At 40.5% G+C, this 26,965-nt stretch overlaps 1 long non-coding RNA gene across 1 annotated transcript in view; it reads right to left on the bottom strand.

Annotated features, from left to right (window-relative positions):
- The window catches only part of LOC126259191 (uncharacterized), a 38,679-nt gene extending 14,109 nt beyond the window's left edge, over positions 1-24,570 (bottom strand). Inside the window, exons 1-2 of the long non-coding RNA XR_007546482.1 lie at positions 24,482-24,570; positions 53-155 (exon numbers count right to left, since the gene is read on the bottom strand). This is a non-coding gene — a long non-coding RNA (uncharacterized LOC126259191). The remainder of the gene's footprint in view (positions 1-52; positions 156-24,481) is intronic.
- Positions 24,571-26,965: the final 2,395 nt, after the last annotated feature.

Here is a 26,965-nt window from a genome sequence, read left to right as displayed (position 1 = left end):
TTTTTATTTATGTTTTTCTCCTCCTATTTTACTAGAGCACACGGTGACTGACCGAGACGGTGGCCACGAAGGTGGCGGCGCTGATGGTGACGATGTCGGCGAGGAACTGGCCCAGCACGATGGGACCCACCAGCGTCCCCAGCCGCTGCACGCACCTGTAACACCACCAGCACAAATAAACTGAGCGAAGGAATGGCCGTGGCCCATAAAACATGTTTGTTTATGACATTTCGTCGAGAGTTGCGGTGGACATTTTCAGTTGTGCTCTCGGTTCCACTGAGTCTTGTTGACTGACAAGTCAGACGTCAGAGAACAGCATAAATATCTTGGAAAGGGATATGTAAAGGCTTTTTTAAATTACCGCCACCAGTCACAAACTTTGTCAACTATTGTGTTACTTATTTGTTTAGCGACATGTTTCGAGGGTTATACCTCATCTTCAGGCTAAATGGCATTATAAAAATAACTTTACAATAAGGTCATACTGATGTTATATAGTCTTTCATCCACAGGATGACCACAACATTTACGAAAAGACTATATAACATCAGTATGACCTTATTGTAAATCTTGAAGAGGGGCCGTAATCACAGAGCTAATCCTTGTCGGGGATAAAACTTAACTATTGTACTGTCGTCTGTTAAAGATAAAACTTAGCTATCTATTACGTAGAGGTACTGTAAGTCCATCTTTATACTGGGTGGTTGAGGGACTTCGACTGTTCAATATAAAATTGTTAAGGGGCTGAAAATTTGAAAATTTTGTTAAAACTCATGCATCTTGCCGCAAGCAAAGTGCGTTGGGTTGGGTTGTTTTTGGGGGGAGGAGACCAGACAGCGAGGTCATCGGTCTCATCGGATTAGGGAAGGACGGGGAAGGAAGTCGGCCGGGCCCTTTCAAAGGAACCATCCCGGCATTTGCCTCGAGAGATTTAGGGAAATCACGGAAAACCTAAATCAGAATGGCCGGACGCGTGATTGAACCGTCGTCCTCCCGAATGCGAGTCCAGTGTCTAACCACTGCGCCACCTCACTCGGTCAGGTAAAGTGCGGTCCCACAAGAAGTAGAGACAGAACCCGGAAATAAGCGGTATATCGCAACTAGGTTAGGCCTCAGAACGTTACAATATTGCTGCTGAAGCCTTTCGTACCACGCATCTCTGTGATAGACACACGTTCTTTTCATGGATCCGTAATGATGGGTTCCTCAAGAATGTCGCACAACTCATAAAAACAAAAATATCTAACATATTTACAAAAGAAGTGCTATCCTAAATTTCCTACCATAGGTATAAGTGAAATGTATCTCAAGACTGTGGAATAAATAAAAATTGTGAAACATATTTTAGTTTAAAAATTATATCAAACCCATCGTAGACATTTAAGTATTTATACACTGTAGTGAATTAGATGATTCTTAGACTAAGGTAGCCATATGTCATCAAACAGAAAGCAGGTTACAACAGTTACTTTTACAGACTGCTTTACTGCACTGAAAAGGTGCAGAAGTCGGATTTGACGCAGTACTGGGTTTTTTGATACAATTAATAAAAAGTGGTTCAAATGGCTCTGAGCACTATGGGACTTAACATCTGTGGTCATCAGTCCCCTAGAACCTAGAACTACTTAAACCTAACTAACCTAAGGACATCACACACATCCATGCCCGAGGCAGGATTCGAACCTGCGACCGTAGCAATCCCGCAGTTCCGGACTGAGCTCCTGAACCGCTAGACCACCGCGGCCGGCTACAATTAATAGATATTACTTGTTGCACAAGTAATGAGACGAATACTGTCTGTTGTAAGATGGTAAGTACATCAGTACTGCACTGAATAGGTGCCGAAGCCAGATTTGGCGTAATACCCGATATTTGGTACAATTAATAGATATTACTTGTTGCACAAGTAATGAGATAAACACTGCATATCGTAAGATGGTAAGTACATCAGTTAGTTCAACCAAAGAATTCGTCAGTGAAACAGAAGGAGGGGACCACAAGCCTCTGAGCTAGCTGTAGACTGTACTTTACCAACAGCTAAACTGGTGGCCAGTTACTGAAACTGCGTGTCGTTGAATAGTGGACAGCTTTCAGGAGGGAAGTAAATGAATTTAAACCTTTGTGTAGATTATTTTTATTCCTAGTATCGATCCTAGTGCTGTTACTTTGGTATAAGGATTAATTGTTTATGAAATGCATAAAGATACTTGGAAGCAGTAGTTTGTATTCCTATTTCCTTGAAGCGAGCACTGCAGAGCGTTGGTACCTCATAAAAATGGTATTCCACACTTTAACGCAGAATTTGATCCTGCATGACATTAAAGAATAAAAACAAACTACGCCAGATTCTTTTATTTTCTTACACCTATTTCCGACAACATCCGCATAGCAAATAACGATCTGTTACTCGCTTACGCAGTTCAGTGGTACCTTCCTTCCAACTTAACTCATCACCGAGTTGTAATCCCGGGAATTTAAAACTGTCAACCGCTATCTACGTGACAAACTGCTTAAGACAATTTCTGGGTTAAATCTTCTGTACCTAGTACTGATCTGCATATAGTGCGTCGTTTCGAGGTTTAGTGACAAAAAATTTCATTTAAGTTCTCTCTAAAACCACTCTTGTTATTCTACTTATTTCATTGCTTATATTTTATGCAAACAAAAAAACTGGTATACGCATACTGCTCATACACTTGTCCACACAGCTTCCGAGTCAGGATTTATTCGGGCCGTTGTTTCTTGGTGTTGGCAGTTTCCATGTACGTTTATATACGAGGGCGTGCTGAAATGTAATGCCTCCGAATTTTTTATGTCAAAATTCTTAAAGCTTTTTAAATGAAACAAACGTTATTAACATTATACATCTTTAGTCTTCATATTTACGTATCTAGTTCTCCACATAGTCACTCTGGTGACGAATACATTTCTCCCACTGAGAGACCAGTTTCTTGACACCGTCACGATAGAATATCTAACACTGTTAACGGAGCCACAGTCTTCACCAGTGCTTGCATCGCTTCATTACCATCAAAGAGAAATCCTCGAAGGTGCTCTTTAAGTTTCGGAAACAGACGAAGATCGGATGGGGCCGAGTCGGGACAGTATAGAGGACGGTCGATGACCGTGAACCCAAGGGATCGGATTGTTGCAGATGTCGCAGCGCTCGTCTGGTATTGTGTTGTCATGCTGAAGGAGAGAGCGCTCCATGTGTAGACCAAGTCTGCGAATCCGAAGCTTGATTACACACGCAGTTTCTCACGCACCGAGACCGATGACCTCGCAGTTTGGTCTCTTCCCACAAACAACCCAACCCTCACGCACCGACATGGTTACGTTACGCATCACCAAGCTACACTCTAAAATTCGGAGCCCTCTAGCATCAGAAGTCGCAAATATGTGGACATGAAGAATACAGATGTAGAATGTTAATAACTTTTGTTTTGTTTAAAAAACTTTAAGAGTTTTCACAGAACAAATTCGGAGGAATTATGCGGCGGCGCGGTTCCTTCCGTCCCTTTACGACTAACCTGCACCTACCTGTGAACATTGTCTCAGCATATCATCAGTAGGGAAGCCGAGCGAAACATACTGTACTTCGACGTGAACCAGGCTGCAATTAAAGTCACTAATCTACGTTTCGGGAGAAAGTTTTCACACGAAATGAAAGGTTGGAAATTTTGACCTCAATATATTCTGAAACTGGTCAGTTTACTCAACAGCCAATAGCAAAACAACGTTCTCCCACGTCAATCCGCGCTTTTCATCAATAGCCAATCGCAAAATAGTAAACCTAACGACTGCACTTTTTACCGACGTAATTATCTAATATGCTGAATTTTGGTTTATGCATAAAGTTATTTACTATTGTTATTTATACCTGAATTAACTTTCCCTTTACCATAAGCTTACTTTACAAATCTATTCTACAAAAATCCCCTTTGTCCACATCCATACTTCTTCGAAATGTTCCCACATGAAATCCTACTACATAACACGTTAGACAATTATCTTCATATTAGCCTTAGATCACACTCACGCATCATTCATACTGCTAAAACACATTTATAACATTTTACATACACAAAAAGACATAATAACACTTTATGAAAATACTAGAACAGTTTATGAAAAACATTCTATTACTTTAGTGCACTCTAGTGGGCACAATCGAAACTAAAATCACAGTCCCCCTATTCAATATTGTCCTCTATCGGCTGATACATAAACTAGTGCGCGTCCAGTCTCGCGTCACCATCTGTCACTATCCAGCTCTGAGACACATCTCCCACTTAACCGCCTCCAAGGCAGGATCGGTATACGGCGCTACGCCTCAATTTCATTTCAGCACACCCTTGTGTATGAAAATATTGAGCAACAGTTAATCGTGTAAGTCACTTGGACGGTACCTGAGCATGCTAGCATTATGCAACACTTGTAAATAGTAACGAAGGACATCAACATGCTTGCCGGCCGCGGTGGTCTCGCGGTTCTAGGCGCGCAGTCCGGAACCGTGAGGCTGCTACGGTCGCAGGTTCGAATCCTGCCTCGGGCATGGATGTGTGTGATGTCCTTGGGTTAGTTAAGTTTAAGTAGTTCTAAGTTCTAGGGGACTAATGACCTGAGAAGTTGAGTCCCATAGTGCTCAGAGCCATTTGAACCATTTGAACCATCAACATGCTTCTGGACACTTTATCCGCCACTAGCGGACGTTATGTATCGACTATTTTCAAAATGTTTATAGCAATATTTCGTAAAAGCACTCTGTTCTGCTGGACGATGACAACAGTTTGAAACGGAGAAGCTCCGGAGAATCAAAGGTAACGTTTCATCGGATCTAAGATCTTACTTTAATCGGCACCCGCTATTGGTTTGAATAAAGACTGCCCAGAAGGATCATCCAGTATTCGTTGTAAATTATTACCTTAACACCAAAAGACCGAGTGTTCTGTAATTACCAAAAAAATATTAATTTAAGTAATCTTTGAATTTATTCGGTGTCGTAAGAGTGTCTGAGCACAAAATTAATTTATTACGTTATCGAAAAGTTGTTTGGCAGGTTTTGTACAATGGATGTAAACCAATCGGTTGTTTTAGAAAAAGCTTTTTCTGTAAAAAGGAAACGAGGGTAGAGGTCATCGCCCCGTCGACGTCGTGCTCGTTAGGGCCGGGCCGCTAGTACAGATGAACAAGCGTGGACAGATAGTCGTGTGAAGCCTTACTCGGCATTCGTCTAAAATGCATCTGTAGTGCATAGCACAGGATGATGAATAACCATAATGGAAGTCACAGGACAACATTACAGTCTTAGGGCAAAGCTAGTAGATAACAACGGAAGTTCCATGAGGCTTTTCCGAGTGATGCTGTTGTATATATTACGACATTTATCTACGGTCACAGTGTGATGCATGTACTGCCAATTTTAGATTTTTGTCATTAAGATCAGGCACTTTCCTGGCAGCCTCAGTAGGTCCGGCTTCAGAATGAACCAGTCGGTTCGAAAATAGTCGCCAAAATACGAGTATATGTACTGCAACTGTGACAGATTTCCAGCAAACTCTTCATCAAATAAAAAGTTTCTGGTCCTACATTAGACAATATGTTGAAATTCCATACCTAAGACTTTTGTTGTACGCTGACTGATCAAAAGTATGTGGTTACCTATTGAAGCACTTTAATATCGGGTATATCTCCCATGCGCCTTTATGACGGCTTCAACTCTGCTGAGGACCCTTTCGATGAAGTGTGGAGGAATGGCAGCCTATTCTTTCTCAGGTGCCGAAACCTGGGAAGGTAGTGACGTTGGACGTTGGTGTCTGGAGCGAAGCTGACGTTCTAACTCATCCCATAGGTATGACATTGGGTTTAAATTGGGACTCGGGGAAGTCAAGTCCATTTCAGGGACGTTGCTGCCCACAAACTACTTCCACACAGATACTGCTTTATGACACGGTGCATTGTTATGCTGTTACAAACTATCATCGCCTCCGAACTCTTCCTGAACTGTACGCGGTACATAATGCTACAAAATGTGTTGATATCCTTCCGCATTCTTAAGAGTAGTAAGGGAGCCACACCCTAGCCATGAGAAATACCCACTGTTGACACAACACCTGATGGCAGCTAAACTTCTCCAGGCATTCGCCAAACACAAACCCTACCAGCGGATTGCTACAGGGCATAGCGTGATTCATCACTCCAAATTATTCGTCTCCACTCATACACTGTCCAGTGGCGTTGCTCTTTACACATGTCCAACCTCGCTTAGAATTTCCTACAAAGACGTATGGCTGATGAGGAGCAGCTCGAGCATTTTACCCCATTAGTTTTTAACGCCTTACGCTCGGTCATTTTGCTACCTGGACTGCTGGAAGCACTTTGGACCTGTGAGTGATTCCCTTCACTGATCTCACGTGATTTTTTTAAAACCATCTTGTGCAGTAATCGATGGTCACTGTGGGGCAGTGCGTGAGGTCTGCCTGGTCATGCTTTGGCTGTGGCTGTTTCTTCACATATTCACTTCACGATCACATCACGGACAGTCGTCTTGGACAGCTTTAGAAGAGTTGAGATTTCCTTCTTGGATCTGTTACTCGACATCAATGACGAATCCATGTTCAAAGATACTGAGCTCTTCCGACCCACCCATTCTACTGTTACTGCCTCTCCTCTGACAACACAGTACTTCCCACCTCCTTTCATACTGGCAGGTCCGCCTCCCGAGACATCTAGTAGTTGAGTCTCCATTAAGTAATGACGTCTGGATACTTTTGATTAGATAGTGTAAATGGGAAGGTTAGTACAGTTTCAGAATATAGTATTCTCTCATTAAAGCTGTGAGAGCGAAAAATTACCTTCGAAACTCGCTAGGAGACTGAACTTGGGTGAAGGACTGGGACTTGGACACGGAATCAAGTATTTCGTAGGCAATGCGAAAGATTTTTAAGTGTGACTACCAGTCTGTCCTCACAGCTTCATTTCTGTCAGTACTCCCCTATTTTTCTAAACATTATAGAAGCTCTGCATACCTTGCTGGGTTATCAGTACTAGAAAAAATTATATCACGCAGAAATTTCCTAGGCTCAGCCTGGATGAACTTAGGACAACAGTATGGCAAGGAGAGTAGGAGCGGATCCTTCCCAGCATTTTGTGTGGAAACAGTGTCGGCCTGCCAAGTCAACCTGCTTTGCCAGGCGGCCTGTACATCAGGGACAAGAAACAGTTTTCTGCACAACGAGAAAATCGTAGGTTTACGTAACGAAATGAACGTTGTTTGTATTTATTATTATTTACTATTATTTATTGTTTGTATTTATTATTATTTAATTGCGACCGATTAAATAAATAATAGCTACACACATACAACTTGCGATGTTGTTCATTTCGTCCCACTATAGTCATCAGGTCCTTCTATGGCAAATCTACATCTACACCTACATCTACATCTTACTCTGCAAGCCATCTAACGGTGTGTGGCAGAGGGTGCTTTTTGTACCACTAACCGAGCACTGCAACACTCGCGAATAGCTCGTGGGAAGAATGATTGTCGGCAAGTCTCTGTATTGGCTCTAATTTCTCGAATTTTCTCCTCGGGGTCTTTATGCGAGACATATGTGGGGGGAGGGGGGGGGGAAGTGACGTGTTGGCCGACTTTTCCCCGAAAGTGCTCTCGAAATTTCAATAGCAAATATTTCCATGACGCTCAACGCCTCTGTTGTCTGCCAGCGGAGTTTGTCAACATCTCCGTAACACTCTCGCGCTGGCTAAATGATCCAATGGCGAAACGCGCCACTCTTTTTTGGATCTTCTCTATCTCCTCTATCAGTCCTACCTGTTAGGGATCCCAGGTAGATGAACAATACTCAACAATTGGTCGAACTAGCATCTTAAAGCCTTCCTTCATGGATGAGTTACATTTCTTTAAGATTCTCTCTATGAATCTGAGTGTGGTATCTGCTTTTCCCACTATTTGTTTTATGTAATCACTTCACTTAAGGTCACTCTGGAAAGTTACTTCTAGACATTTACGGTAGATACTTTTTCCAGAGGTTAGTCATCAACAGTGCAGCTGTACAGTAGTGGATTTCTTTTCCTATGTGTGCATAATATGTTACATTTATTTACATTCAGGGTTAACTGCTAGAGCCTGCACCATTCATCAATTCTCTGGAGGTGATTCTGCAAATCATTACTACCTTCTGGCGTTGCTACTTTGTTATAAACAACCGTATCATCTGTGAACAGCTTTAAAGAGCATATGACGCTTTCTACTAGATCATTTATATATATTGTAAACAGTAACAGTCCTATCACAATTCCTTGAGGTACTCCAGAAATTGCCTTTACATCTGTCGATATTGTTATGTTAATAGTGATGTGCTGAGTTCTGTCTGCAAGGGAGTCTTCAATCCAGTATAAAAACCAATGATAATCAACATCATAAAATGACAGGAAACATTGGATCCGCAAACCTCAAGTGTGCATGGTTCGTACTAGACACACCACACATAAGGAAATTAGCAGACACCGATCTTTCTTTGATGTTGATTGCTGTTAGTTTTACGACCACTATTTGGCATACCACGACCTGAAAACAATGGAGTAATGGAGTGTACTGCTGAAACTGAAAATTAAATTTGTTATGTATATACATAACAGCATGTAGTATTCCAGGATTTCAGTCATATTTGTCACAGAAGCAACTAGCTCATGAGTGTCGGCACTGTGGGGACTTATAACCTCTAGATCTCCAGTTGGGGCGGAGATACAGGCAAAAACTTCTTTTTCGAGCCCCTAGCGATGGGCATGTACCATGGAAATACTATCAGGCTGCCAAATCAATCTGCTTCGCAGGGAAGCCGACACGTCAGGGGCAAGAAATAGTTTTCTGTATCCTGACTTGTAGGCAGCCCTAGATGACATTTGTGTTGAGTTAGAGTGGGACTGACTTACTTTTTCGACTTGCTTTACATGGCGGCCTATATGTCAGGGGTAAATAAATGATTTTTAAGCCCCTTATGTATAGCCTGCCTGTGTGGCAGGTATGCTGCAGTAGTAGTATCGGAGGGTGAGACTCATGAGGCATTTGGAAACTGTAGAAGGGAGTGGGCAAATGGAAAAGGAAGCGAGAGGGGCAAAGATGGAAAGAGAAAGGGGAGAAGGATATCATCAGTGGGAGGGGGAGGGAGAGATAAATAGGAAGAGAGAGATGAGAGGAAGAGCTAGACAGATAGAGGAGATAGGATGAGATGGACAGATAGAGAAAGGAAAGTGTGGACTCAGAGAGTGGGGAGGAGGAGGTGTGTTGGATGTATGAGACTTGCACATACAAGGGCAAAGCTGTGTGGAAAAGTCTAGTAAATAATACATACAGACACGCAGCTTTCGGTGTTGTTCATTCATTCACATATATTTACTAGCTCCTGTCCCACAATTTTCATATACATCTATATCTATATTTCACAAGCCACCTTATGGTGTGTTGCGGAAGGTTCATTGTGTACTAGTGTCACTTCCCTCATTTCCTGTTCTGGTTGCGTACCGTTCGTGGGAATAACGATTACTGGTAAACCACTGTGTGGGCTCCAATCTCTCTACTTTAATCTTGATGGTCTTGCCACGAGGTATACACTGGAGGAAGCAACTTATTCGTTCTTCTAGGGAGAGGAAAGGAAGAGAGGTTTTACTATCCTGTAGACGTTGAGATCATTAGAGACGAAGCACAAACTCGAATTATTTCATGAAAGGGGGGGGGGGGGGGGAATCAACCACGCCCTTTCAAAGGCATCGTGCTGGCAATCTTCTAGGAATGTACACTCTCGGAACTTTAACAGTAGACAACTGTGATGCAGAATGCCTCTCTTGCAGTGTCTGCTACTGGAATTGGCCGAGCGTCTCCGTCACGCTTTTTCTTTCACGAAATGAACTAGTAACATGACGTGCTGCTCTTCTTTGGGTCTTCTGTATTTCCTCTATCAGTCCTATTTGGTAAGGATCCCCTACTGATGGGCGATATTCGAATATTGATCGAATGAGCGTTTATAAGCTACTTCCTTTGTCGATGTTCTATATTTTCTGAGGTTTTTTTCAATGCCTTTAATTCTGACATCTACCTTATTCGCAGTTAATTTTATGCAGGCATTCCAGTTTAAGTGATTCCATACCCGAATTCCTAGAAATATTATGTACGTAACAGATTACAGTGACTGTTCTGGAACTGTACCATCAGGAACCACAGAGTATTCCTGTCAATGTCTTCGCATTTCGTTACATTTGCTAATGTGGAGGATAAATTGCCATACCCTGTACCAAGCGGCGTTCCTCTGCAATTTTCTAGCGTCGCGACTTGTCTGTATATACGGCGTCATCCGCGAAAAGCCTCATGGAATTTCCTACGTCATTTATTAGGCTATTTGTATTTATTATCAAAAGTAACGGTGCTATAGCAATCCACTTGGGCACACCATAAGTTACTTTTACCTCTGAAGACTGATCTTCGTTCAGCATAACGCGCTGTGATCTATTTACTTGAAAAAGTGCAGTCCAGTCACACAGCTGACCTGATACTCCGTACGCTCGTATTTTGTTCATCAGGCAGTACTGCAGAACCATATCGAATGTCCTCCAGAAATCAAGGAACATGGCATGTACCTGGGTGCCTGTATCTAATGCTTTCTTGGTCTCGTGGAAGAACTGAGCGAGTTGGGTTTCACAATATCGTTGTTTTCTGGGCCCATATTCGTTCCTACAAAAGAGAGTTTTGGTCTCCAGATATGTCATAATACACAAGCATAAAACATGCTCCAAAATTCTACAACACAACGACATCAGAGGCGTAGGCCTATAGTTTTGTGCGTCTGTTCGACGACTCTTGTTGTAAACGAGAGTGACCTGTACTTTTTTCCAATCACGAGGAACGCTTCGCTCCTCTAGAGATCCACGGTACACTGCTGCACTATCCGTTTGAAGATTGATGATCGAAAATAAGATGGTAGGTTTGTCTGATTGGTTCTGAGGAGTAGACGGATGACAGAAGTTTTCATCCGGGAACAGATTACTAGTATCTGGTTTGTGATCTAGTGCCACCATTCGTAATTTACCACTGACACCTTATTGTAGAGAAATGAGACTTTCATTCGATGTAAGAGTCAACTAGGACAGTGACTGACATTCTGTGGTGTTCAGCGATGAATCTTACTTCTGTCTGCGGCGGTCAGATCGATGGCAGTATGTCCGTAGACGACCTGGTGAAAGGTCATAGAAAGCAGCGGCTCTCGATATGTATACCTGTCCTTCACCTGAGATGGTGTGGACAGCTAAGGATATGACTACAAGACTGATTTTCTAAATGTTCAAGGACAACTGAAATCTTGTCAGTGTGTGGCAAGAATGGTAAATCCTGCTGTCATATCCATCATGATCAGGGTACCAAATAGCACATTCTAGAAAGAAACGTAAGACCTCACATTACGTATCACACTAGAAATGCCTTGAGAAATTTTCGGGTCCTTGCTTCGTCAGCCGATATCCTAATTTATCGCCCATAAACCATGCATTAGGTGTGATGGAAAGACTTATAATTTCATAACAACGTGCAATGAGTCATCTTCAAGAAGTGACACGGCATATATTTTAGACATGGCGGGAGATTCCTCATGACGGCGTTCAGAGACTGTCTACTTCCACGCCACAATGAATACAAGTGTATTCGCGGTCGTATCTGATACCGCTGTAGTTAAGGGATATCAGTTCCGAACGGGAAAAAATGTCGAATCATTTAATGCCAGTTATGTGACATACGTTCCCACAAACTTTCATAAATATAGACATGTTCTTCATGGCGAAACACTTCACTTTCCATCTGTTTACGTGCATTAATTACTGATCAAAACCAATGATTATCGCTGCACAAGCACCTAGTGTATTCCTCTGAAATGCGGTAGAGGTGGCGTTGAGCTTAACACACCAGAGCGTCAAACGTGCAAGCCACGATAAACAGGTTAATAGATTCTCATTACATGGCACTCTAAGTTGTTTGTCATTTAACCCAGGATGTTGATGTAAAATTTTGTAGTGAGAAAGCCTATAACTTGTCTTCTGTGTTTCGATATGAAGATTCGTTCTCTCACAATAATTCGAACATGCAAATTCCATGTCGAAAACAAACATACATACTAGCGTCCGTTTGGACTTCCGCTACGGGTGCATGTAGCTGACATGGTGTTGGCAATAGATGGTATTTGATGATCGCAAAAAAATGTAACAGGCAATAAACACTGAGCTGGCCATAAATAATGTATCACTGTTAAACTAGAGAGTGTGTGGTGGCTATGTTAGGAAAGTTTGCTCACAAGCAAAAGAACATTTGTGGTAACCTGCTTATTCCTTCGATGTTAAGTTGGCATATGCGAATAGATGGTCCAGTTCTACGAACGTGTGTGTCCTGAGAAGCACTTTTTGGTTATTTGCTCTGCATTCTATGACCGGAGGCCTTTTCGGCCAGTTCGGTCTCATCCTGTTGTTGTTACTCATTTAGCACCACCCAGGAGGCACGGGGGTCTTAGGGTATGTCACGGACGCGGGTAACCTGGACACATACTTCAGGAAATGGTGCCTCCGCCTAAACCATCAGAAAACTGTTACTTCAGCATTCCACCTGCGTGACAGACACTCTGACTATAAACCGGAAGTTAAACTCCGGAGACAAACTTTGCAGTATTGCAGCACACCGAAGTACCTCGGAATAACACTCGATAAGTCCCGAACTTTCCGACAACATCTCTAACGTGGCCGCAAAACTGAAGACCCGTAATAATGTCATTCAGAAGCTTGCTGGAGCCTCCTGTGGTTGCAGTGCTCAAACCCTTTGGCACTATCATACTCTGTCGCTGAATACTGTTGTCCAACTTGTATGAACAGTGCTCACTGTAGCAAGATAGATGTGCAACTCAACCAGACAATGCGACTATCACAGGCTGCATACGTAGCACTCAAACTGCATTGCTACCAGTTTTAAGTAACACCCAATCTCCAGCTCTGCGAAGATCAGATGCTCTCCTGAAGATCTGGACAAACACTCAGAAGAACCCCCAGCTACTCGTACACAGCGATATATGAATAGCAGAACATCAGCGTCTGAGGTCAAGAAAACCACCTTGGCGAACTGCACAACATCTTGAAGCCTCCGCCTTTAACTTCAACGAAGTATGGAGAAGTCAATGGGAAGAATCGTCAGTATTCATCTGGTTGAAAAGCCTTCCATGCGAGTTCCAGGTTTCACACTCCCCAGACGCCAGTGGAGAACCATCAATCGCATCCGAACAGGACAAAGGAACTGCGGATATCTAAAGCACAAATGAGGCTGGGCAACATCTCCAGATTGTGACTGTGGAGATGCCCTGCAAACAATAAATCACATTGTTGATGAATGCCCGAAACGAGCCTTCGGGGGATCAATAAATGACATCCTCCATGCATCACCTCAAGGGCTCAACTGGATCAACAGACTGGACTTAGAAATCTAAGAACTTGTGTAATGCGCACATAATTTAGTATAATACTTTGGACATTTGATTCTGTACCTGTATTTTGCTTGTCATTTCTTACACTGTATATTCTTAAAATTATGTATTTGATCCAAGCTCTGTATCATCGTACGATAAATAAATAAAGTTGTGGTAACAGCAGAAGTACCAGTAAATAAATTTAAGGAGTCTAATTAATGTCAAAAGTAACTCCCTGGCTACCTTCCTGCCCGAGAATGTTAAGTTACCGGTAATACGTAGAACTTGTTCTCTATTTTGGTTTTTTGGTGCCTCTCTTCCGAAGTCGCATTTTAACAAATAATATGGGATGTACAAGTAACATGGGATGTATTGCACCTTATGTGCCTGTAACAAACCAGACGCGTGTAGTGATTAATAAAAAAACAAAAAAAGAGAAGAAAATAAAAGGAAAAGGTTGAAAATGTGTGAAGGAATGGTGAATAAAAGGGGGTTTTAAAATCGTAAATGACCGTGAAAAAGGGAAAGAATGAAAAGCAAATCGGACTTCGTATTACAGAAAAACTATCGGACTTCGTGATTCGGAAAAGCTATTGTTGGGGTGGTCCTTGTGGCGTTTTTGAGCAAAAGTTAAACCAATTTCCACTACAAAAATTATTGAAAAAGAACAGAGAATAACAAAATGTAACTGACAGGGGGAAATGGCGTAGATAAGAGTTCATCCTTTGCCAGATTAACATGTCTTCTTTCGTGCGGCGTCCAGGTCTTCAAAAATCTCCTTCAATTCTGCGTGAAAAGTCTGCTCCGAAATCTTGCAATAAGTTTCATTGTCCAGGAATTTCTAATGTATCCAAAACCGTCTTGATATTAAATGCAATTTATTTTAGTTGCTTCTCTCCATCCTCCGAATTTCATAACAACTTCCACAATGTCTACACATTAATAAGTTTTTTCGTCTTAATCAGATCACGTCTGCATTAAGCTTCCGCTCTCGGGAGACAATAATGAAACGGATAGAAAAACAAAACAGAGTTACAATTTTAGTATTTTCTCTGCCGTCGAGCGCTCATACCGCTGCGATGGTATAATTTTTATCTGAGGGAACGAGTGTAGCGCGGCGAAATTCAAAGTCCCGCTACACGCGTCTCGCTTTATTTTAAAGCATTTTCAGTTGTCATTACAAAGTGTTTCTTTTTCTTTTCTTTACATATCTGTTCTGTGACATCATAAACAGTTCTCGTGTGTTAAATGAATATTATGAGACAGTCTTAATGTTTTAAATTACCATTATTAGTCGTGTTTTTTAGCTCCTACTTCATCCCTTAAGTCCTTCTACACTCAGGTGCTCGATTTATAGTACACTGCAATTTATGGAGGAATAACGTATTTTCGTTTTCGTGTTTTGTAAGTTACATTCACTTCATCTACTTTGTTGTAATCACACTAATACGATCGTCTTTTTCTGTGGCGATCACAACTAAATTCACGAAACGAATGTGGATTTACGCAAGATGAAAACCAGAATACATTCTGTCTCATATAGCGTTCAATGGTGTGGGGTGTAATGTCTTAACTTGCCTATGCGAGTGAGTGAATTTTTATTTAGAGGGGTATTGTATGTCTTAAAATGTGTGATTGTAAGTGGGTATGCTGTATGGTTTACGTGATAATGTTTTTGTCTTGGTTATAGGGGTGTCATAATTTACTTACTAATGTTTGATAAGCTCAGCTAATGTTAGGTTTCTGAAGTTTGTTTGGTCTTTTAGTATGTGCTTCTTTTCTCTGACTGCCTTTTTAGTTTGGAAACTGTCTTGTAGTATTAGGACATGTTGTTTGTTAGTGAATCTGGTGATTCTAATTTCTATTTCTATTGTGATGGAGTGAAGGTTTCTTTCTCTGCGGTACTCTACCAGTTTTAAACGGCTGGTGCCATACTTCCATACTCTTTCATCCTCTTTATGTCTGATTTCAAACGTTCTGTTGGGCTGTTTTGAGTAGCAAATATCGCAGCTGTTACCCTGAAACTGGTAAATGCCAGATTTTTTTAATATATGTAAGTGTCATCTTTCCTTTTTAAGCAGTTTTGTATGAAGTTATTACGTTGGTAGGCTAGTTGTATTCCTTGTTTCTGTAGGATTTTGCCGTTGTGTGTTCCAGTTTGTTTCCATATGTGAGCACATACCAGCTTGTCTTCAGTGTTGTGTTTCTTGCTGTTGGTATATGTGCTTGGGTGAGTGTTGTGGGTCCTTGAATTTGTATGGTGTTTTGCTTTATTTGTTTTATTTTTATGCCTTTTGGAATTTTATCATTCAGTTTTGCGATTAGAGATTCTTGTCATTCATTGTTTTTTGCTGTTTGAGCTATTATTTTTTTCCGACTTACTGATACTGTGTTTAACCCGAGGAGAATGTATCTGAGAGCTTGTTGTGTTTGAGACTGTTGGTGGTTTGAAGATTGGTGTAGTACTCTTGCTGTTGGTATATGTGCTTGGGTGAGTGTTGTGGGTCCTTGAATTTGCATGGTGTTTTGCTTTATTTGTTTTATTTTTATGCCTTTTGGAATTTATCATTCAGTTTTGCGATTAGAGATTCTTGTCATTCATTGTTTTTTGCTGTTTGAGCTATTATTTTTTTCCGACTTACTGATACTGTGTTTAACCCGAGGAGAATGTATCTGAGAGCTTGTTGTGTTTGAGACTGTTGGTGGTTTGAAGATTGGTGTAGTACTCTTAGCGTTGTGGGGATATTCCTGTAAATGTTAAATGACTGTTGGCTATTTTCTTTTTGTAATAGTTGCATTTAAGACGTTTATTTGTGTCAACTGTTATTCCTATGAAGTGAACTTTATGTTTTTTATGTGTTTATCCTTCTGTGTAGTTAGTCTCTCTTCGTTTCCAGAGCATCTACCAAGCAGGCAATGTCGTCCATGTATCTACACCAGTATGGTAGGTTGTATTTTTCTGGTACAGTTGTTTGAAGCAATCTTACGTCTATATTGTTCATGAGGATATTTGCTAACTTCCATGAATAGGAGATCCCATCACCAATCCTTCCTGCAAGCGGTATTCTTCGTTAAACTGAAAGTAGGTTTGGTCTGTATTAGGGTGTAGAAGTTAGTTTAATTTGGAGATGTGTTCCTGTGATAATAGATTGTAAGCATCTAGGTCTTTTTCTATTACCTACATGTTTCCTCGACTGGAATTGTGGAATACATGATGTGTACATCAGATGAGATCAGTATAACTGTTTCCATAATATACACAATCTAATAAAAAAAGTGAAGCACCCAGCAGGCATGGTCGGATGTCAATCGGATGTCATTGTGACTACGTACACTTACACACCATCGCCAGATATGTAAGGGATAAGAGTTGCAATTCTCTGTACAGGCAGAATGGCCACTGTAGTACATCAGTGTCGTTCACTTTTAGTGTTGTTACTAGGCCCAAATGGTATATCGAGGGCGTGAACGGATGTTGAGTGAAGGACAGGGATATGACACGTACTCATGTGAGACAGCATTATCAGGGTCTGATGAGGTTGGAAGGGGCCTCATTGTGGGTCTCCATTTGACTGGCTGGTCGAATCGTACAACATCCATATTTGTGGGGCATTATGATGTGACAGTGGCCCAATGTTGGACTGTATGGGAAAGTGAGAGCAGGCATACTCATTGTCAAAGTACAGGTCGACCATGTCTGAAAACCATAAGGGATAGTCGCCATGTCGTGCACCGACTACGACATCATACCTTGACCTCTGTCCTTGCCATCCTGCAATATTCTGTCATCCCATCATTGGTCAGATATTGGCAACAGGTGGACTGGGGAATTACCGGCCCATGGGTAGGCTGCTGTTAACATTACAACACAAATGTCTGTATTTTGAGTGGTCCCACGAGTGGGAAGCATGGACTGTTGATGAATGGTATCGCACTGTGTTCAGCGACGAATCACAGTCGTGTACTATCCAGAGGATCACTCATGTCTATGGAGCGTTTTTAAAGCTATTCTGATACAAATCGAGAAGAATGGGTGATGAACTAATTTGCTGGAGGAGCAGGTCGGCTACAGAGTACCAGACAAAAGTTTGCTTGTGATTAGATACTAAATACTCACTAAGCTGGTGAGGTACGTGACCAGAGGTTTGTCATACTCCATTTGATCCCAAATGAGAATTTCTAAAATCATTGGGGGATATAGCAACCAACTACTCAAGTTGGTTTGTAGAATCTTTGAGTCTAGAGACATATCATCAGACTTTCAGAAAAATATCATCCAGACAGTCTCGAAGACAGCAAAGAGAGGTAAGAGAAACAACTATCTCCAGTCACCTTAATATCTGGTGCATCAAAATTGCTGACAGGAAATAAAAAGAAAATTGAGGAGCCTTTAGATGACGATCAGTTTGGCATTAGGGAAGGTGAGGCGGCAGAGAGACATCTCTGATACTGCACTTGATAATGGAAGAAAGACCTAAGGAAGAAACGAGAGAAGTTCATAGCATTTGCAACTCACAAAAAGCATTCGACAACATAAAATACTCAAGATGTTTGAAATTCTCAGGGAAATAAGTGTAAGCTGTAGCTAAAGGCGAAAAAAGTAGAATGTGTGTCAGAATCAACAGGAAAAAATTTAAAGGTTCTGCTGCTAGGTACATTTGTGGGCAAGCAGTTGCAGAAAGTGTTGGGGTGTGATTACCTGGTCACCAGCGTTGTGAAGCCTAGTGCAGGGTTGGCTCAAGTGACTGATAGCATAGGGGAGCTACGTAGGAATTTTACAAAGGATGATCAGGTAGTGATATTGGGTGGAACAGCCTTTATAGAGATTGTAGTGGGACGCGAAATTGAAGCGTCACCCATCCACCAGTGTCAGCCCAGTTTGCAGGTGAATAAAAGTTTAATTTAGTGTTTTGTTCATGTATTTTTGTAATATTTGTAATGGTTGTGAATTATCTAAAGTTTTGTATTTATTTTTTATGTTTCATGCACGGAGAGGGCGGCGCAACGAACGGAGACAGCATCTTCGCTGCCGGGACCAGAGAGAAAGTTGCTGGCCACTATACGTCGCGGGTCGACAGCCAAAGAGCAACAGAAGATCCTGAACCCGAGTTGTTGCGTCGTGCTTCTAAAAACTGAAAAAATAAGAATTTGTAATGTTTCTACAACAATGACGTCATAGAAAGTTTAATCATGTTGTAAATGTTCAGTCCTATCTTGTCAAGGCTCAGGTTCACGTCCATATGTAGGAAGTTTAAATACGTGTTTCGAGAATTTATTTATGAAGAATTATGTTAATGAATTATTAATTTATTTGACAAGATTATTAATTCTGACAACGTTCATCGCGAGTGTGAGTCTTGAAAGTTTATTCAATGTGGTTCTAATATTCATTAAAGCAGATAACTTGCATTAATACAATTTCTGAGAAGAAACAAAACGACATCTAAATTGAAAAAAAAAAGTTTGCGCAAACCAATTGGACTGAGTGACGTAATTCTGCGTATACGACTCAAATGATGACGTTTTAACTACAGTTTCGTTCAAGAACCATTCAGAGACAATTTTTAAAAGAATTTAAATAATTTTGAAGTGTTTGTAACTGACGTAGGTGACGAAGTCTGCACATGGTCATATGTCAAAAGAAAATCATTTATACAAAACGTACCTCGTTACACTACAAGATGAGAAGTATGATGTATGTGGTGACCCCGTAAAGATAGGTACCAAAACTGGTGGCACTAATGCTCATTTCGTGCAACCGTTTCAGCGTCATGATCGGCCTTGTATTAATGCGGCTGTTAGGCGCGTTAACAAGGGGCTGCGGAGGGCGCTGATGGCAGAGGGCATGGGTCGCATCTCAGTGGTGCCAGTTGGGTCTACCAGTTAATCGGGGGTCACTAGGCATGGCCTGCACCTCAATAGATATGGGAAGGGGAGTCCGGCAAAGTTTATAGGTGACAGTGTAGTGGGTGGTGGTGGTGGTGGGATCACTCATGGAAAAGTTCCTGAAGTAGTTGGTGTTATAGCTGCACCTTTTTTAGATTGAAGTCAGTTGATACGTATACCTGCTTAAAGGAAGATCCTCTAACTAAGGGCTCACCTTCAGAGGATGTAATGTTTCAAGTCGAGAAGGAATTAGCATATTACATTAAAATATAAGTGGTATTGGAAATAAAGTTAGTGAACTCCCTACAGATGTTAACTCTGAAATTATTGGTATATCAGAGCACCAATTAAATAATTTGACAATTCAGAGGCTTCCTTTACCAGGATACAGATTAGCTAGCTGTTTTTCAAGGAGTTTCTTGTGGGGCGAGGTAGTGGCTATGTACGTAAAAATAATATTCCATCTGAGTCCATAGACGTATCACAACACTGCACTGAACAGATATTTGAATGTTGTGCAGGGACAGTTGAATTTAATGAAACTTAACTTCTAGTTGTTGTTGTTTATAGGTCCCCTAACTTTGATTTCAGAACATTTCTGTTAAAGCTAGAGAGGGTTCTTGATTCAGTTTGTAGGAAGTACCAGAAATTAGTTATATGTGGTGACTTCAATATAAATTTTGTATATGATGGTGCAAGAAAAAGATGTTGGTAGATCCCATGAATTCATATGATGTGATCCAGACAGTGTTTTTCCCAACTAGGGCACAAGGAAACAGTAGCACAACCATAGACAATATTTTTATTCATTCTTCATTACTAGATGGGCATTCTGTTAGTAAAAGGGCGAATGGACTTTTAGACCATGATGCACAAATTTTAACACTAAAACGCTTTAGTACTCAAACAAATGTCACATTTAATTACAAACTATGTAGGAAAGTTAATCCAATAGCAATAGAGAGTTTTTTAAACCTTGTAAAGGAACAAGAGTGGAAGGATGTTTATAGTGCCGATAACATAGATGATAAATATAATGCTTTCCTTAACACATTTCTCATGCTCTTTGAGAGTTACTTTCCATTAGAACGTTCTAAACGTGGTACTAGCAGACTAGCAGTGATAGGCAGACAGGGTGGCTGAGTAGTGGGATAGGGATATCATGAAGAACAAAGCGGGAATTATATCAAGCCGGCTGCTGTGGCCGAGCGGTTCTAGGCGCTTCAGTGAAGAACCACGCTGATGCTACGGTCGCAGGTTCGAATCCTGCCTTGGGCATGGATGTGTGTGATGTCCTAAGGTTAGTTAGGTTTAAGTAGTTCTAAGTCTAGGGGACTGATGACCTCAGATGTTAAGTCCCATAGTGCTTAGAGCCATTTGAACCATTTATTTGAATTATATCAAAATGTTAGAAGTAGTCACTATCAAGCTACAGTAGCCCATTACAAACAGCACTGAAAGGTGCTTAAAAATGTTATTAGGAAGGCAAAGAGTATGTAGTATGCAAAGAGAATAGCTAATTTGCAGGATAAAATTAAAACCGTATGGTCAGTTGTGAAGGAAGTGTCTGGTCAGCAGCACAAGGTCGACAATATAAAGTCAGTTTACAGTAAAAATATTTCTGTTACTGATAAATCAGACATATGTCCAGTATTTAACAATCATTTTCTGGACATTGCTGGTGAATTAAAAAAAAATTAATTTCTACAGGAAATCACATAACATTCTTGGTAAAGGCGTTTCCGAGATTGATGTCTGAAGTACTCCTGTGTGATATGGACAAGAGGGAAATTGAATCAATAATTAAATCACTGAAGACTAAGGACTCTCATGGTTATGGTGGAGTACCTAACAGGATATTAAAATACTGTGCTGCACAAGTTAGCCCTGTATTTAGCCATATTCGTAATTTTTCGTTTAGGAATGGTCAGTTCCCTGAGCGATTTAAGTACTCAGTAGTAAAGCCGGTTTATAAAAAGCGAGAAAGGGATAACGTAGATAATTTTAGACCTATTTCTATGCCATCAGTTTTTGCTAATGTTATTGAAAATGCTGTGTATGTAAGGATAATTGATCATTTTATGTCACACGATTTGCTATCAAATGTACAATTCGGCTTTAGAAGTCGTTTAACAACTGAAAATGCTATATTGCCTTTTCTCTGTGAGGTACTGGATGGATTAAACAGAAGTTTCCGACCACTAGGCATATTTTTTTATTTAACTAAGACATTTGATTGTGTCGATCACAAAACATTGCTCCAGAAGTTGGACCATGACGGAATACGGGGAGAAGCTCACAATTGGTTCACCTCTTACTTTAGAAACAGACAGCAAAAGGTCATTATTCACAATGTTGAGAATGGCTGTGATGTGGGGTCTGAGTGGGTTACAGTCATGTGGCCAGTGCCCCAGGGAACAGTGTTGGGGCCACTCCTGTTCCTTATTTACATAAATGACACGCCCTCTAGTGTTACAGGTAACTCTAAACTGTTTCCTGAAGACACTAGCTTGGTAGTAAAGTATGTTATGTGCAACATTGACTCGGTTTCAAATAGTGCAGTTCATGACCTAAGTTCATGGCTTGTAGAAAATAAACTAATGCTAAATCACAGTAAGACTCAGTTTTTACAGTTTCTAACACACAATTCAACAAAACATGACGTTTTCATTTCACAGAATGGGCATATGATTAGTGAAACTGAACAGTTCAAATTTCTAGATGTTCAGATAGATAGTAAGCTGTCGTCAAAAGCCCACGTTCAGGATCTTGTTCAAAGACTTAATGCTGCCATTTTTACTATTCGAACGGTATCTGAAGTAGGTGATCGTTCGACACGAAAATTAGTCTAATTTATTTTCATTCGCTTAGGTAGTATGATGTTATATTTTGAGGTAACTCTTCCCATTCCAAAATAATATTTTTGGCTCAGAAACGGGCGAATCGGGGAATAAGTGGTGTAAGTTCATGAACCTCTTGTCGACCCCTGATCACGAGTCTGGGTATTTTGACATTGGTTTATCAATATATATATTCCTTACTGTCATTTCTTGTTAACAATATTAGCTTATTCCCAAGGATAAGCAGCTTTCACTCAGTTAATACTCGACAGAAATCAAATCTCCATTTGGACCGGATTTCATTAACCCTTCCGCAGAAATGTGTGCAGTATACTGTTGCATCCACTTTCAATAAGCTACCACTCGAATTCAAAAATCTTAGCAATAATCCATGCGCTTTCAAATCGAAACTGAAGAGTTTCTTCATGGGTCACTCCTTCTAGTCTGTCGAGGAGTTCCGTGGAAAATTAAGCTGATTCTCGTTGTATTGTTGATTGAGTTTACTTAAACTTATGGACTTTTTATCTGTTATTACTTTTATGTTGTAATTTCATGTACTGACACGTTCCATGACATTGGAGATTTACTCCTCAATTTGGCCCTATGGAACTTGACGTGTAAATAAATAAAATAAATACCAAGATCAAAGTGCTCAGAGGGAAAAAGTAGTACGAGAGGGATGTATTCTTTCACTCCTATTGTTCAATCTTACATCGAGCAAACATGGTGAAAATAAAAGTTCAGGGCTGGGATTCAAATTCAGGGTAAAATAATATCAATGATCAAACTCGCTGTTAACATTATTGCTTTCCCGAGCGAAAATAGAGAAGAATTACAGGATCTATTGAAAGGAAAGAACAGTATAATGCGTACAGAATATGGATTGAGAGTAAACCACAGGAAGTCGAAAATAATGAGAAAAGCAGAAAGGAGATAAGCGATAGATTTAATATCAAAATTCTGGACCACAAAGTTATCTTGGATACAAAATTACACATGATAGACGAAGCAAGAAGCGTATGGCGATTAGAATAGCACATCAAACATAGCATTCCTCGCAAAAAGAAGCCTATTAGTATCAAACATAGAACTTAATTTGAGGAACAAATTTCTGAGAATGTACATTTGGAGCACAGCATTGTACGAAAGCAAATCATGGCCTGTGGGAAAACAGGAAAAGAAGGAAGTCGAAGCATTTGAGATGTGTTATTGCAATAAGATACTGAAAGTTAAATTTGATGTGCGGTGTTGTAGCATGATGTTGACAATTAGATGCATTGATAATGAAATGAGGAGACTAACTGCAGAATTGGCGAGGAGAGAAACTTGTGGAAAACATTGATAGGCATTGATAGGAGGAAGAGACGACATGGTGGGACATGTGTTAAGACGTCAGGGAATAACTTCAGCGCTACTTTAGGGAGCCGTAGAGTGTTAAAACTGCAGGAAAGATCAGATATTGGAATAAATCGAACAAATGATTAAGAACGTTGGCTACCTTTGTTATTATGTGATGAACTGTTCATCTCAGGAAAGGAATGCATGATTGGCGCATCAAACCAGTAAGAAGACTGACGACCAAAAAACGCATATCCTCATAACATTAGTTCGACAACGTCTCGTTGGTAAATGGGATACTTCGCCTATTACGGTTTTTGATATACCCGTATGCTGATAACAGACTTATACCCACGCTAAACACAACTCCATGCGGCCTTTTCCATTCTTCTAGTGTGCAGTTGAGATGTTCCTTTACCCGCAAAAATCTCTCTGCGATAAGGAGAGGTGGTGCAGTGACTTCGATAACCCATAGCGAGGACTTTGTTGCTACTGATTTGGCTGCTGTAGTTGTCAAGCACCGAATTGCTGAGGGAGTTTTGGCTCTGTGGTCTGTCCATCGTTGTTTACGGTAACTTCTGTCATCCTGTCAGCGACTGTCTGTTGCCGACGGACGCCTCGAATCAAAATATTGACACTAAATAATTTGCGGTGTGGAATGTGAAAAGCGCTGTGCCTGCCAAAATAGTAGGGTCTCTGATGTGAGAGGCATCCATGATATGGCCGCGATTAAACGAGCTGATACCGCATTTCTGTCCTACCGTACATTCGACTGTCAAGTTGGCAGCCAGCACAGCGTCTGACTACCTGCGTGTGTGTGTGTGTGTGTGTGTGTGTGTGTGTGTGTGTGTGAGAGAGAGAGAGAGAGAGAGAGAGAGAGAGAGAGAGACAGTGTTTCCAAGCGGCTGCGACTACCTCTCGATGTGGATGTGGTAGGAGACGCAGTCGGCGAGACGCGCGTTCATCTGGCGCAGGCTGCCGCGAGCGCAGAGGTCCCTGGCCATCAGGTTGAGCACACGCAGCTGGCCCGCCGTGTAGATGATGAGCGTGAAGAAGAACGCGTCCAGTGTCGTGGTCAGGATGTAACCGTAGAACATGGCCACCGACACGGCAGCGTACACCGCCTGCAATCAAGAAAGGGACAACAAAAGTCACATCATGTCTACATTTGAGCCTTTTCAAGCCAATTTGGTGTAACTCCTCTTTTTAATACTATAAATGAATTCTGAATATGTTAATCTAACAACAGGAATCGGGTACCTCCTAGTTCTCTAAACAGCTCCACAGATGGGGGCACAAGTTTAGCTATCTATCTGTTGATAACCACAGTTGTGTAACTGGGAGTTACACCACTACTCCAGTTATCCTTTTTGTTATAATGTCATGGATGCTACCTGCTACTAATTGTATATTTCACATCCAGTTATCCTTTTAGTCATAATGTCATGGATGCTACCTGCTACTAATTGTATATTTCACATCATTTTGCAAATTGAAATTTATTTTATTTTTTAAATGAGCGAATCAATGAGCTCTGAAAGCGACAGGGACAATGTTAATACACCAAGTATATTGACTGACAATGGATCTAACGGCGAATATGTGTCTTTGAACTAGAGATAACCACTCGTGAGCGTTTTTGTTGTTTATGTTCTGTTTTAAGCTAAAGAAAGTGAATTATAAATGTACATACCAGTGTATATGTTTTAAATAAAGATGTATTATTTCCTTAAACTAAATTATTCATTTATTGTCTTAATAATTTTTTAACCGTTTTATGTATACATATTCTGTCAGTTTGGGATTATGTTTCAGTTAATCAGCTTTTATGTTAGTTTGCAAAAAATCTGACTAATTAAAGCCAGATTATGTTAAAATATGCCTGAAGAAACAGAATATGAGCCAGATCGAGAAAGAAGAAAGAAAGAGACTGATAAACGTAGGAAAACCTGACAAAAGCGAAAAAGGAAAATTAGTTACTGGGGAAAAAATTTAGTAATCCTAATTGTAATCGCAAGAATAAATGTTTTGAAAAAAAATGGAGAGGATTCATGAGAAAATGCTTTTGACTCATTCTGGAAACAGGTTCTTTCAAGGTCCAGAATGCATTTTCATGTGGTTTAATAAAGCAAGAAGACTCTAAATGTCATAGGCCTAAAGATAGTAGTAGAGCAGCAAAGCCCACTGCTACGCATTGTTATGTTACGTGAAACGATAGAACATCTGTGACGTATGTCAAGAATATTACTTAAAAGCCTTCCAAATATCTGATGGTGGGGTGACTGGGGCCACTAGGAAAATGAAAGCTGGACAGTCACTAGGCTCAGAAACCGGGGAAAGGGAGTTCCTGTAACTAAAACATCTGATGAACAATTGACAGTGGTACGGGACCACATATCAACATTTTTTACTTGTCAATACCGTTACACCAGATCCCATAATCCAAACCGAAAACACTTTTTAGAAAATCTAAATATCCGCTAGTTATTTAGCCTCTACAAGGACTATTGTACTGAAAGGGGCAAAGCACCATTTAAAGAATACATTTACCATAGGACATTTAATACGGAGTCCAATATACAATTGCATGCTCCTCATAAGGACACTTGTATGAAACATAATTTATTTAGAAGTAAGATGAACATCTCAGTAGATGACCAAGAAAGGAGAAAAGTTGAGCTTGACTATGAACTTCACCTAGGAAAGACAGAGGAGGTAAGAGAGACTGAAAAAATACTGCGAAAAATCGGCTTCTGATAGCCCATATTACTGTTTTTCACTTGATTTGGAAAAATAATTAGTTCCTAAAACTAACATGCCAAATCGCTTGTTATAGGCGTAATTTACAAATTTATTCCTTTGGTTGTCATGAGTTATCAACAGGACAAGACTACATGAATTGTTGGGATGAACTGTAGGATCTAGAGGCTCACAGAAAATAGTGCATGTATAGCCAACCACATAAAATGTAGTAGCAGTAGTTGTTGTAGCTTTTTTATTGTAAAGTTTTATTCCTAAGTAGAAAATGCTGTTTTGAGTTTCATGTTTATTTTTTTCTTGGTAAATGTAAGGTGAGACTATCTCTTGTTGCATGGTTATGGGCAGAGCTGTTTGCTCAGTAATTACCAATGTTATTTTTGATGTGTACAACTGACTGGTAAATGTATTCACACGGAGCAGTTAAAATCCCCAGTGTTCTGATCAGATCTTTACAATGAGCTCGACTAGTATTTTTGGTTATTATTCTTATGGCTCTTTTCTGGAGTTTGAAAATTGTGTTCATATTTTGTGCATTTGTTCCCAAAAAAAGAACGCCATAGCTTACATATCAATAATATGTAACTAAAAGACACTGCATGTTACACACTGATGACAGGATTCTAAGGGCATAAGATGCTG

The sequence above is a fragment of the Schistocerca nitens genome, chromosome 5, assembly GCF_023898315.1.
Source record: "Schistocerca nitens isolate TAMUIC-IGC-003100 chromosome 5, iqSchNite1.1, whole genome shotgun sequence".
Lineage (NCBI taxonomy): Eukaryota > Metazoa > Arthropoda > Insecta > Orthoptera > Acrididae > Schistocerca > Schistocerca nitens.
This window is presented reverse-complemented; position numbering and strand designations above follow the sequence as displayed.